The sequence below is a fragment of the Hibiscus syriacus genome, unplaced genomic scaffold (genome assembly GCF_006381635.1).
Source record: "Hibiscus syriacus cultivar Baekdansim isolate YM2019G1 unplaced genomic scaffold, ASM638163v2 tig00110387_pilon, whole genome shotgun sequence".
In the NCBI taxonomy this organism is placed as follows: Eukaryota; Viridiplantae; Streptophyta; class Magnoliopsida; order Malvales; family Malvaceae; genus Hibiscus; species Hibiscus syriacus.
The window spans coordinates 6,133,753-6,149,334 of NW_024062717.1; the positions used below are offsets into that span (position 1 = coordinate 6,133,753).

The 15,582-nt window shown below is 34.7% G+C and overlaps 2 pseudogenes; one reads left to right on the top strand and one right to left on the bottom strand.

Annotated features, from left to right (window-relative positions):
- The first annotated feature begins 8,329 nt into the window (after nt 1–8,329).
- LOC120122637 lies at nt 8,330–10,226 on the top strand (annotated as a pseudogene).
- An 80-nt stretch (nt 10,227–10,306) lies between these two features.
- LOC120122752 lies at nt 10,307–14,440 on the bottom strand (annotated as a pseudogene).
- Nucleotides 14,441–15,582: the final 1,142 nt, after the last annotated feature.

Sequence of the window (15,582 nt, forward strand, 5' to 3'; positions counted from 1 at the left end):
AAATGAGGATTAAAGTAATAATAACCAGGAGGGGATGAAAATGATGCACTTATGGAGGGAAAAGGAGCACTCATTGCATGATTAAGAACATGAGCATTTGAAGAGAACTGCTGATTTCCAGCAGGAGCTTGAGCTGGCTTCCACCCTTCATTATTTCGATTGCCATAATCAATACTAGTGAAATTTCTATCAAAACGATGATAGCATTTGTGCACTGTGTGACCAAATTTTCCACAAAGCTGACATTTAGGACGATTATCAAATCGACCTCGACCACGACCACTAGATTGACCACGCACAGCTTCATTCTGTTTTGAAACAATAGTGATATCAAAATCCTCCAATTCATTCACCTTATTTTCACCTGTAGATATTGAAACCAAATTTGCTGAAATTCCTTCAGTGAGAAACGCCTTATGACGAGCTTCACAGTCAAGTAACATTTCAGTGAGCACGTCTAAAGAGACATTATCACGAGATGCAATTGCAATGACTGATTCAAATTCCATGGACAGACCGGCAAGAATAACGCTAACTTGCTCATGTTCAGCAATCAGACTACCTGCAGCACATAACATATCACAAATGGATTTGACTTTGGCCAGAAACTCATTCACCGTTTGGCCAGCTTTGCGTTGAGAATGAAGACTGTGTCGAAGTGATGACACCTTGGCACTTGATCGAGCACCAAACAATCGTGAAATAGTATTCCAAATGGAAATAGAAGAGGTAAGACCAGTGAGATGTGGTAAAACCTTAGTGCTGACAGTAGTAAGTAACCATGATGCCAATAACTTATCTTGTTGTTGATAGAGAGTGGACGCCGAGCTATCCTCAACATTTCCAGATTCCACGTTGCAACCGTCACATGAGGTCCACCTTCATCCGTGATGAATCGAAGTAATCCATAACCATATAATGAGAGAAACCTGATGTTTCCATAGTAGGTAAGTACTTTCAGAAAGCTTGACCACATCCTTCTTGGGAATGTGTTAAACTGAGGAGATCTCCATGAAATACAGCCACACGCAGCAAAGATAAAGCAAAAAATAGGCTACCAGCCCTGGCGACTGATACCATGTTAAAATATCACCATAGCTAAGTAACTAACTCACACAGAAACCATGAATTACTACTTTCATTCATTTGTAAAATCATACTTTCTACAGCAGTAGCACAAGGCTATTTATGCAGCATATGATGAAATGAAAAAAAGAGAGGGAAAGATTGTTAGGACGTTATAGGAAAGAGAGAGTTTGTTAAGAAAACTCTAACCACCTCACGCACAATACACATGCATGACTCATATTAATCTATGCATACATCATTCATATTATCATCATACACTAACACTGCATATACCTGCGTGACGTTTGATTTACTAACATTTTTTTGGGATTGATATAAAAAATACATAAGTTATTCATTTCTTTCATTTACGTACTTAATTTTTTTTCCAATCAATATATATGTATAACATTACAAAAGTTATATTTTAAGTGTCCAGATAATAAACGTAAAAAATTTGTTAAGTGACTCGTGTCACAATTATATTTTTCACATAATTTATTATGAAAAAATATTTTAATTTAAAATTTTATTCAAATTACTTTAAAAAAATTATACTTTTAATACATTTTTATGTTATAAATAATTTGTACTCCGTTGAATGTTACTATTTATATTAATCATTTTTAGTTTTATATTAATTTATTTTTTACACTAATCCGTTTAATGTTACTATTGCGTTGTTACCTATCATTTCATCGACAGGCCTAGTATATTATTTGGTTTGGTCTGAACGGATTACTTGGAAGATAAATTTTTTCTTTATAGAAGTAACTAATTTTATTAAAAATAAAAAATACTCAATTATATTAAAGGTTTACAATTACAATCTTAGATTAAATATATAATAAATATATTTTTTAAATATAAGAAAATGAGTCACTTAAGATCACAAAAAAATAAATAAGGAAAATATTAGAAAAAATTTATCCAAGTAAACTCGAACAAAAAGTAGATACGAACATATCTAACCGAATCAGCAAACAATCAACAAAAAGTGATGAAATTATTTGAAAGACCACCGATAAACCGCAAATCAAAATCGAGCGACGTGAAAATACTATCCACAAACACAAATTACGTTCAAAGCATGAAAGATCAACATGATAACAAATAAGTGTCATCTTGATCAGTACTGACGATGTCAAATCTAACCATGAAAAAAAGATAAACGAAAACAACAACCAAACGATCGAAGACGTACCATAAAAACATAAAAAAACTTGTCATAAAAGCATAATTATTAAAAATAGAAAACAAGAAAATAATAAAGATACGTTATAATAAAACAAAGAAAAATAATGAATATATATCAACGGTCAGCGACCAATATCAAGACTAGTGTCGATTTCGATCATAAAGATAAAGAAAAAAAAGATTAACGGCGGTTAAGATGAAAACCCTAATAAAGACCTAAAAATTAAAAGATTGGGAAGACAAGATTGAAATAAAACCTGAGCTTTCATAAAATAACAAGATAGCATTGCCCCAAGATTAATTAAAAAATGAACATCTTAGATATATAATTGAAAATACTTTTGCTCACACAATATAAATTAGGAGAAGTGATGTGTGTATATATATAATCATTTGTCAATTAGTAAACCTACAAAATTTTAGTTCATAAAATCGATGCTTTAAAGACTTTAGCCTACAGTATATGATGCTGGATTGTAGTTCATGAAAGTTGGTAATACGAAAATGAAAAGAATATGATATGAAGGAAGCCCTCAGCATCCAATGGAGGAGCATCTGTTATCTTTAGGAAAATGGACTAAGCATGAGCCATTTGCACTGTATTTTTTTCTCAATGCTTCAATTATGTTCTATGACGTTTATGAATATATAAAAGCATATATATTCTATCGGGACAGCTAAATTATTGGCCTGACCCGCATAAATTAGATGCGGATTATGACGTGTATATTGATCCTTATCGTTCAAAATTTTGAAGATTGTTCTTTTAAATAATGAGTCGAACTGATGAAGTATGCTAGTGTAAAATTTGTTTGGGATTAATTTTTTTTAAATAAATTTAAATAAATTATTCCTGTCTTGGTTGAAATTTAATGATTAAAAAGCATGGATGATATACACGTTGAGCGTTCGATCGAGTCGAGTCCAAAAATTTCGAGTTGACTTGAAATTTTTTTTAGTCGAGTCGAGCTTATAAAAATCGAGTCGAGTCGAGTCAAAATTTTGAGTTTCTGTTTAAATTTAATAATAAGTATTTATAATATTATGATATTATTTTATTTCAATTTAAATGGGGTTTTTTTAAACCATATATATATTTCTTCATATTATTTTCATATGTGATATACATATATCACACAGAGTTATGAGATTTGACTCAAACTTGAAAATCAATCTACTAATTACTAAAAATTTCAAGTTACTCGAGTTACTATTCGAGTTATATTTTACAACTCGGTTTGAACTTGAAATTATTTCGAGTCGAGCCGAGTTTATGAAATTACAACTCGAAGTCAATTCACGTCAAAATTTTACGAGTTAGATCGAGTCAGAAAGATCGATTTCTCGATTCGAGTCAATTTTATTCACCTCTAATGGATGTTGTAAAGAGTTCTTATTTAACTCAAGAACTGAATGTTGGTGTTTAACCTGCATTATATAACTATCAACTTAATCAATATCGAAGGTGAGCTAGGAGGAACCATAGAAGGTTAAGACACTAACCAAGAAAGTAACAATTCAAAGGTAACCTAAGAGAATTATGTGCCATTACTACAACCAATTCCAGGTCATATCAAACCTACATGTTACGAAATGTTGAATGGCCTTTAAAGAGATTAGTATATTATTTCCAAACAAGTAGTTATATATAGCGATGGATTGAGAGAACGAGAGGGGACAATTGTTTCTCTTTAAAATTTTAAATTCAATTATATTTTAGATTTTTATATGTATTTTCTGTTGACAATTTAATTTCGTCACACTAAAAGTTTATAAATTCGTTTTCCAACATAAAATTTTACATTCATCCCTGATTATATCGGTCGTTGTTGGATGAATCATTTCTATAAGATATAACCAGAGCAGACTGCAGAGGAATAAAAAATCTCAATACAAGTGGGTTTGATACAAGCTCTACAACAAAACTGTTCTGTAGCGGCGTTTTTAGCGGCGTTTGGAGAGTAAACGCCACAAAATTTAAACATATAGCGGTGTTTACAACCAAACGCCACAAAATGAAACTTTAGAGACGTTTCTTTAACAAACGCCGCGATAGAATAGTAATTTAGCGGCGTTTTTAGCACAAATGCCGTAATAAGATTCGTTTGTAGAGGCGTTTTCCAACAAATGTCGCGATAAAGAGTACTTTAGCGGTGTTTTTAGACAAACGTCACAATAGGGTTCATCAATAGTGGTGTTTATTATAAAAACGCCGCAAAACATGTGCTATAGTGGCATTTTAAAAACGCCGCCAAAGGATAAATATATGCTCCACTCTCACAGCAGCAAAAACATGTGCTATAGTGGCGTTTTTTTAAAACGCCGCTAAATACTCATATTTAGTGGCGTTTATATAAACGTCGCTAAAGATTGTAATTTAGTGGGGGTTTTATACAAACGCCGCTAAAGACTCGTACTTTAGTGGCGTTTTTTTGTACAAACGCCGCTAAAAATGAGTTCATTATTGGTGTTTTTGTACAAACGTCGTTAACAACTCGTACTTTAGTGGCGTTTTTTGTACAAACGCCGCTAAAACGAGTTCATTAGTGGCGTTTTTGTACAAACGCCGCTAACGACTCGTACTTTAGTGGTGTTTGTGTTTACAAATGCTGCTAAAGACTCGTAATTCAGTGGCGTTTTTATATAAACGCCGCTATAGACTCATACTTCAGTGGCGTTTTTATACAAACGTCGCTAAAGACTCGTACTTCAGTGGTGTTTTTTATACAAACGCCGCTAAAGACTTGTACTTTAGTGGCGTTTGTAAACACAAACGCCGCAAGTTTACAAACAAGTTTTTTTAATGCTTCGCATGCAATGCACGTGATAAATTCCCTCCTTAGTTGTCTCTATTTAGTTCAGCTTCAAAGTTCCTCATTTTCCGCTCTGCGAAACCCTAACCTTACATCGGTTTTTCCTGCATCGGTCAGTCTACTCTTCTCCGTTTTTCATAATTTATTGAGTTTTTTTGCTCCCATTTCGATCTCAGTAACCGAGTGTTTTGTTCGAAGTCCGGTGAAGCGGGATCAATGGCTTCTTCGGTTCAAAATCTGGGTTCTATTTTGTACCTCACGCAACGAGAAAATGCTGAGGTTGATGAGACTCACCACAATTTTTTTCCAGTGTAAGTTTATACCTTTTTTTCTAGTATGCAATTTCAAAAAGAGCTTTTTCTTGTTGTAGGTTTATAAACCAAGTGAATATAATCGTGTTCTTGCTATTTGCGGTCCGGGAAACAATGGAGGTGATGGTCTGGTTGCTGCTCGTCATTTGTATCACTTTGGGTATAAGCTGTTACTATCAAACTCATTGATATTCTTTCTGGGTTCTTGATTACCGTCCTTGGTTTTTATTTTTTCCTCTATGAGTGCGGCGTTTAAAGATACATGGGTAATTTTGGGGATTGACTTATTGGTACCCTATAATTTTTTATTATTAGCATTCTAAGCGGAGTTGCTATAGTTTATTTTAGTTACGAAATTGGGATTATGATGTCATGCTCTAGAGCTGATTTGATGAACGTTTACATGTTAATGTCTTTGATCTTGTATTATTTAGTTAGACTCATAATTCTTTTTCCCATCAAATTCATGATATTTCAGGTTTTATGATTGATTTTTCTGTAGGATGTTCTCATACAATAAACAAGGATTTATAACCTTATAAGAGAGACTGATAACATGGCTCATAGCGTCGCAACATGTGGTGAGAGGGCAACCATATGTTGATCGGTCCAGATTGGGCTATGAACATTGAGCTATGCAACATTATAAACATGGATCCATGGTATATAATTCTTTCTATTTGTGTTGTTGACCTTTTTGCTATACTTTTCTAATTTCCGTTCTCTAATGCTTTCTATTACCTATTATTGTTATTTTTGAATTGTTGTTTGATTTACTCGGAAACACAAATATTATACCTATGGTACCAATGAATTCTGCAATGTGGGTACTTTAAGTATTCTCAAACTTGTAAGCCTTGTTTGTCGAATCTCTATTTAAATTGTTTTAGGCAAAATTTATGACCCCATCCATCTTTGAATTGTATAATATATCTTTAGATGGGACACTTCTCTGTGATTCAGGTGTTCTTCAATAAGGAAAGAGGTGGAGTTCCGGTGGAGTTTGCTTGGTTAACATGATTTACTCCGCTACTGATGTAGATAAGAAGTAGGCTTTCCAAATTTGGTGAAAAGGTAGATTGGCTCTATAACTAGAGGCAAATTGTCATGACTTGATTTTTCCAAGAGTTTTAAAGGGAAAGATGGTTTAAGGGGAAAAATTGTATATTTCAAGTATGCAAGATTTATTTACCATGAGTGAGGAGTGGAGCATTTTGACAGACACTCAGTTAGAGTGTACACTTGACTCAATAATTCAAGATGCTACAGCCCGACTATTCTGAATTTTCTTGGAAGTATATTGTTTGGTATATATATAACTGGGTAATTTCTTGGGGTTGTACTTATCCCTTTTACTATTAAAGCGTTGAAGGATTTGAAGTGTAAATATGGGTGAAAAATGCTTGAAATAGAATAAAGATATGGTCTAATATGGAATAAAGGTGTACATTAGTTTCATCTATTTAATTGTCTGAAGTATGGATTTGTGTTCCAAGGTTCCAATAGACCAGAAGCACCATATGTTATGAAAGTTGCATGGTTACGAATTCCCAATTTTCCGGGCCTCATCACTTTCTAGGTGGTGGATTTCAAAACTATTTGCAGGTGATTAATAGATGCACTCATTGTTCTTAAATCTCTCAATAATCTTCCATCTATATGTTAATTTGTGTTTCTTTCTAGAATTTAGGAGAGGAGAGACCAATCAGTTTACTATGATGCTCACGTCGTAAAGATTGATTGGAAAATGCAAGACATACGAAGGAGCAATGAAGACTAAATTCTAGTGAACAATATTTTTTTAATTGAAAGTGAAAGAACCTAGACTAAATTCTAGAGAACAATGTCAAACTACATTACATTTAATTTTAATGTTTATAAATTTTAATTTATTTTGTTCTTAAGTATTTTTCTGCATAACTTTTTTCTTAATTAAAATGTATGGTTGTTGTTAATTAGATAAAGCTACCTGATATTAAATTTAGGTGATGTAGAGCATAAATGAAATATGCAAAATCAATTAATCTTAGCTAAAGAAAGGTAATTAGCGGCGTTTGTATCCACAAACGCCGCTATAGATATTGACCTTTTGTGACGTTTGTTCCAAAACGCCGCTATAGCTATTGACTTTTTGAGGCTCGTTCCAAAAACGCAGCTATAGATCTTCCTTTCGCGGCGTTTGTATCCAAAAATGCCGTGGTAAAGCTTGACCTATTGCGGCGTTTTTTGTTCTCAAACGCCGCTAACTTTAGCGGCGCTGGTATAGCCGGCGCTTCTTGCGGCGTTTTTCTTATCGCCGCAAGTGCTTTTAGCGACGCTTAAAACGCCGCTATAGGACAAAAAAACACCGCTAAAACTCTGTTTTGTTGTAGTGAATTGACCCACCTACAGGAAATTTCATATCACTATTGTGGAATATGTGGACACATCATACCTAAGTGATACAAATTCATTGAAGATTTGAGAAAATAATACCCTAATTGAAACTCATAAGAAAGACAATGAAAAATTTAGAAACTTACTTAATAAAAGGAAGTGAAAATTAGATATGCTTTTATATTCATATAAAAAAATACGTGTAAAACGGATGAAACATGCACGATTTGGATGAGTTCAAAACTTGCTTACGTCTTCGTAATTCCTTAGAATTGCTTAACATTAAGAACTGCGGCAGACTTTCTTGAGAAAGCACGCCAAAAAGCAAAACCAATTATATTTGCCATTGATAAGTTAATTAACCATTAAAACTAGGTCAAATATTTATTTATTTTTATTTAAATTTTGGAGCATGTCTAATTGGCTATGGATGCTGTGTCATTCAAGGAATTAACGATAACATGCCAACTATTAAGGAAACTCAATTCATTAATAGCTATAGCTTAATTCATAATTTTGGAATGTGATCTCCTCTAACGTAATTAAAATGAATGTGTGGTAGCAATGATTCGGCTGTTTAAAGTAAAGGAAACTCAGCTCGGAATTCAAATGGTGGAACCCCAACCAAAAAACAGTCGGCAGGAGAGCTGCGTTTACACAAAGGTTAAGCACCATTCAGTTATTTTAATTAAGGTTTGTTTTTTTCCCTCTCCACGGTCTCCTTATAAATTTCCTTGTATTTTCAGACATTGCTGAGCTGAACCTGCCTAATTGTTGTAGCATATCATTTCCTAATGGAAAAGATGATCTCATGAACTTCGAGGTTACAATTTCACCTCAAGATGGATATTATGCGTAAGGAATTGCTTGCTTTTCCCCGCCTCTTTCATACATATACATATGTGTAGGGATGTAAACGAATCTATCGTTTAACGAATCGTTCGTGTTCATTTATTTATTAAACAAATGAATAAGAACAAGATTTTTTGTTCGTTTAATTAAATGAAATAACACAAACAAAGGGCTTGTTCATTCATTATGTTTGTGAACGCTCGGTAATTCGTTCATTATGTTCGTTTAAATTTATTCACATGTATATTTCCCATCCAGCAATTCAATATCCCTTTCATTTCACGATAGATTGAAAAATAATCTATGTTCGTTTGCGTTTGTTTATGATCGTTTGTATTCGTTTATCATCTTAACAAACGAACATGAACAAACTACATTTTTTAATGAATGAACATGAACAATAAATTTTATTAATTTAGGTATTCGTGTTCGTTCGATTAAAGTTAAACGAACGGATATAAATATATCATCATTTGTGTTGGTTCGATTCGTTTACAAGCCTACGTATGTGGCAATTAACGTGTAGGATTTTTAAACTATGATCTAGTAGATTGTAGTTGAGTCTTCAAATATCAACATCGTATTCTATTAATCTGCTCGTTAACTTCAATGTTAATTGTTTACTCAAATAATTCATGATACTTATTTTCAACATGTGGATGTAATTGGAAACATTTATTTATTGCATGAACAGCGTAAATGTGTTTTGTTAAAGAAGAAAAAGAAATAATATTCCTAAATTTTATTGATACGTTTTTTTTTTTTAAATATGTATATCCAAACTGTCTATACGAGTTTTATTAAGTCAGGTTCAAACTCACATTCAATGCTTTAATAAGTGATTAACCAAACAAAAGGACCTGTCTGATGCTTTGAAAAATCAAATAAAACGTTTGAAAATTTAAGAAGGGAATAGTTTGGATGCTTGGGCTATGTTTTGACTGAGTGGCTGCTGTTTCTTACAGTGGTGGAGCATTTAAGTTCCGTTTCAGGTTATCCCATGATGCACCCAAAGTTGAGTGCATACCCAAGGTAGTATACTAATAATCCTTACTCATTTTGATTCACTCATTTGCTTCTTTGTTTATATAAAAAAAATAAAAATTGCAGGTCTATCATCCCAACATTGACTATGAAGGAAATGTTTGTCTTAACATCTTACGGGAAGACTGGAAACCTGTGCTTAATATAAACACTATCATCTATGGATTATATCATCTTTTCATGGTCAGCTTTTGTCTAAACTGTGAATAATTCTATGAGTATATTTGAAAGCATCTGACATTTGTGGGATCTGTTTTCATTAGGAACCGAATTATTAGGATCCCCTGAATCACGAAGCTGCTGAAGTGTTGAAAAATGATCCGAAGGCGTCTGAGAATAACGTGAAATTGGCAATGTCCGGCAACTATGTGCGGGGTTTGGTTTACACCCATTTTTACTAATTTCTTTCTTTGTAGGGTACCTTAAAGTGCTAACATTATTAACGCTTTGAGTTTCATGGCCTGTATAGTTTTATGTGCAAATTACCTCTTTGGTTTTGATTTTCTCACTGGGGAATTGTTCCCTGAAAAGACCAACCAGCTGACATTTTCTATTATTTGTTTTACTTCTATGTTATTGTATGTTATTTGTTTTACTTAATTAGACTAGTTTTACTTAAATTTCTAAAAAAAAAACAATATTCACTCAAATCATCTCTTCCTGTTTCAAAGTGGCCACTCTAACATTGCCACGGTCTCGCCGAAAATATTATACAATGGCGTATACAATAGACAACACAATCCGAAAGGAATTGCCATCATTGATAGTAGCCCTCTAGACAATGCTAATGCCTCCCGCGAAGACCCCTTTATCGGATCGATAGACTGAATCATAACCGAACATCCTCTCCGATAGAATACCGACCAAGGGAGCAGCAATGAAGAAATTGATCCTTCGAAAGCACGGTCGAATGCGTAGATCATGGTTGGGTGTTCAGCGGGGATGACTTCGGCAAACATAGGACCATTTGCAGCCGTAGCATTCCAACTGATGGTTAAGCCCATCAAAAGGAGAGTGACAGCAAAGCGTGGTAACTACTCCCTGATTGTGGGATCATTTTAAGAAGGAACCATGAGAATGGGATGCCCATGAATGCACTGAACTGAGCGCACATGATACGGGCGGAATGCGGGTAAATTTGTGACATTCGATCGGCCATTAACCCGCCAAGAAAGGATCCCATTGCGAATCCGATTGCAAAAAGACTTAGAAGTGCTGCTGTAGAACTGTGATCAAACCCTGAGAAAGGAAATGAAGATTCAATGGTGTCAAGAATTAAACACCAATCCGATCATTCTTCTCGTACAATAATCGACATGGTAGTACTTACCGATTAGTTCAAACCACATAGTAAAGAATACCATGGCCGTCCATGGCAGTGAACCAACAAATCCCTTGCAAGACAATAATCTGAAATGTTGGAACTTTTATAACAGCCTTTGTTGCCATCCAGGACTCGAACCGAACCTATGAAGCGTGAGCAGTCCCTTTTCCTATCAATTCTTCCCTGCAACAAAATGCAGACGAATCACTGAAAATACTCTTAATTTAAATACCGGAAACACATCACTTGATCGATTATGGTGAGATGAATCTGTTTTGATGCTAACCTATCAGGATTATAGCCAACATCTCGATTTGTATCTACTGTTTCCGTTGGATCAACAACAAATAGGAACACAAGGAGACCAATCAATGAACTTAAAGTTGCCATCAAACGAAGGCGCAACGCCATCCAGGTGTACCCCAGAAGAGCTGACCGGCCATTATGGTAGCAATGACACCGCCACCGATGCCACCCAAGGAACCAATGAGGCTTAGTAACTCAAATCCATCCCCTCTAACACCATCCAAGTAACTATCAGCAATGAAAGACTGAAGTGCTGGTATCACAATTGTTAGTCCAAAGCCATTAACTGCTCTCCACAATGCAACCTGCAGAAACCGTTGGCTTCCGCCCACTTCAGCCGTGGATAAGGCCCAACACAAAGTGCTTACAGCGAGAACAGTAGGGCGGTTGTAGTTAATTACAAGTACTCCGGCCAAGGGAGAAGCCAACCCCTGCACAAAGTTCCTTATGAAGGTGAGATAGCCAAGATCAGATGGCCCGACATTGAAAGCTTCACTAACTTCTTTGTAAACAAATGGGAGGAGGTTTTCATCAGCACGCTCCATAACGGCAGCCAAGTTGATAAGAAGTAGCGATAAAGAAACAGGAAAACCTTTCTTGATCTGTGAAATGTTACAGCACCAACCTCAATACCAAAGCACATAAATTGATCATGTTTATATAATATCTATGGACATAATAGCTACTGTGAAGCCAATACACCTATGATCAATCTATTTTATTTTCTGCAAAAGAAGATAAGAGCTCATCCAATAGCATAACGACTGATATGATTTCCTTTGCTTATCAAATAGCATAACATGCCTCTTAAAAAAAAAAAGAAAAAACTAGACTGCAGTATGTTTAAGATAAACCAGATCCATAACCGGTAAACAATCATGAAGTGTTTCAATAATCAGATAGGAAAACCCAGAAGGCAAAAGCGAAGGTTCCATACATAAATAAATAATTTAAAAAATAACTCACTTCATGGTAAAGCTGTTTATGAACCAGAAAATATCCTGCGAAAATGAACTTTCCAGCATTCCCTGTTGAAACAAAAAGACCCCGGCTATTCAGGGATTATCCCTTAATAAGAATGTTCAAATCCCAATCAAATCGAACCAGACATATTTGTTTTAATACAAATTATCTTTCAGTTGACTATAACACACAAGTTAACATATTAGTCATGAACCCATTTGTCGATGGAAAATTAAGTAATCAAAGAATTAGTTTAATCCAGTCTAGGGAGAAGATTGCTTCCGAAAATGTGAGAACCGTTGATGGTCGTAGGCTGGTGGTGGCCTGATGAGAAGAATTAGTTTCATGGTCGCAGGCTGATCGTAAGCTAAACTTGGGTTCCAGAGATTGGACACTGATGTCAGAATTTTTAGTTAAAATTCCAGGATATTTTTTTAAGGTTGCTTCTTGACATTACCTTTATAACGTGTCCGAAAGATTGTCTCTATGTGTGAACGTTTCAATAAAAATAACAGACGTTTCATGCTCGTTTATCGCAAGACTACATCGATAGGAATAAAACCCAAATCATTTATCGTTTGTTCTTCCGGTGGGACACCGCCATGGGACGTTTCAAATCAGGGGACCGAAAATCCAATTTTAAAGCTTGTCGAAAGTGTTGCTAAATCCATTTTCAAACCTTTTAAAAGTATCCCAGCAACTACAGGGAATGAATGTTAGCTGGTTTAGAAAACGGTGAAGCCTTTAGAGATTTGGAACGGTGAAGACACAAGAAATGGGCAGAGACGATCTGGGGTTTTAGTTTTTGTGTTTAATATTTAGGGTAAAATAAGTAAAAGATGGGTTGGAAAAGATAATTTTTTAATAGTTTATGATTACGATCGTACATATATTATTTTTAATTATTAATAATATATAATTTTATAAATGTAATTGTCTAAGTTTAAAATTAAAAAAAAAAATAGATGGAGATGATACTTAAATGAAAACCAAAGAGTAATCCTTAACAACATGTAATCCGGATTCAGCATTACCAGTGCATCCCGAACATAAAGGGTATTAATCAAACGCTTATAACGCAGATTTTGTAAAGTTGGAATGAAATTTCTAGTAAAGCGCCAAATTTGGATTTTAATTTTTCTCTGACAAGATGCAGCCTAAATATTGTAAACTTCATTCTCACTCTGCGAGATACTAGTTTGCTCGATAAGAAGTATGTAGGCACTTCTAACACTAAACAGCCCCGATCTTTCTGCACACCAAACCATGCAATCGTTTTGGTGAAAACTCCTCGGGTAGAAAAACATTATGAATAAACTCCACATTCCATTTTCTTGTATTAGTGTCGTTCAAATCATCAACCTTTTCCATCGATTGGACACAATCCGATTGTACCCTGTAAGGAACCCGATTCGGAAGCTAGAAATCATTCCAACCGAAATAGATGTTCCCGATCCGACTTTCCTCGTAGCCCTTTTAGCAATAAACCTCTTGCACTCCAAATGCTGCGCCAAATTTACGAGGGAGATGAACTAGATTCGAGTTCAGAAAGTTACATGCTGGGAAATATTTCGCTCTGAGAATCCTTCCGATCAGAGATGGGTTTGTCAATAGATATCAGCCTTGTTTGGCTAAAAGGGCCATATTGAACTTTGCCATGTCTAGAAAGCCCAACCCCCTTCTTCTTTGTGTCGACAAAGATCCCCCATGTACACCAATGGATGCCACGATTAGACTTCGATTTTTGCCACAAAAAAGGCCATTATTTGCTCAAGTTTCACACAAATTCCTTTAGGTAGTAAAAAACAGTTCATTGCGTAAAGAGGAATTACCTGTAGTATAGACCTAATGAAAACCTCCTTACCTCCCTGTGATAGCACCTGAACACTCCAACCTCTAACACTGCTGTTAATCTTGTCACGCAAATAAGAGTTAGAAACCTCTAGAATTCGTCTTACATCTTTTTTGTTTGTTTCATTAACATTGGTGCTGAAAAAGAGGCCCGATTTGTCAAAATTGATGATTTGTCCCAAGCAGTTTCCATAGAGACCAATGATTCTCTTAACATAGGATGTTATTCTAGCAGTTGCCTCACTAAAAATAAGGTTGTCATCAACAAAGAACAGGTGAGAATTCATTGGGGCATACCTGTTAACCTTTACTCCTTGGAACTCACCTAGAGTCATGGCATGATGTAGATGGGAAGACAACCCTTCGCTGCATATTAGGAACAAATAAGGGCTTAACGGGTCCCCTGGCGGAGCCCTCTCTGTGGCACAAAACTATTTCTTACCACCCCATTAACAATAATCGAATATGTAACCGAACCAATACAGTAACTGATGCGATCCACCCACTGTGAGGAGAAACCCATTTTTAACGAAATTTCCCGCATAAACTGTCATTCAACTCTGTCGTAAGCTTTACTCATTTCCAATTTTAAAGAAAAGTATCCTTTACGGCCATCCCGTTTCTTAATAAAAGAGTGAAGTACCTCGTAGACAACAACCATGTTATCCGAAATTAGCCTATCTGGCACAAAATCGCTCTAAGCTTCGTTGATGCAAATGTTAAATAGCCTCTGCATTCGATTAATCATTATATTTGCCATAATCTTATATAATACTGTCATAACTATTAAAATAGTTATTGAAAATAGTATTTGAAAAATAGTTGACTTTAAAATGGAAAAATTGGTATTTTGGATTAATTATTGGATAGAGTCGTCATCGACCTTATTGTTAGGTAGGTTGAATACCATCTTTTAAAAACAATTTTAAGAAAAAAATGTTTTTTAAGACAAAAATGGTATGTGTTTACCAAAGATTTGATTTAATGGATTCAGGAGTCGGTTACGTGTGGGGAAGTGTAATCAACCACACAACGTCCAAAATTGGTACTGAATCGCTTACACGTTGTCGTAAATGGTGGAAATTACAAATCGAATATAAAATTAAAATATGATTCGTTTATTGAAATGTAATTAATTTACTTTGAGTTAATTAATTTAGAGAAAATTCTTTAACTTGAAAAGAAATCTCGAGATTAACAATCCTCCGTCGGGAAAACTATTTCGACTATTTCTTATCCGTAAAGAATATTCCCTCTTCGATAAACAAAATCGAATATAAATTGAAAATCGATATTTGAGTAAAATGAAATAAATTACTATTTAGAAACATGCATTGCATTGTTCAACTTAAATAAAAGAATTAATTAGCAAGATAAAATCAATTTTATTTCAAGTTCACATTTGTTCAAATGTCGTATTGGATTACATCACTTCGATCAAGTAATATGTTAGGATTTGCAGAAGCTCGAATCGACA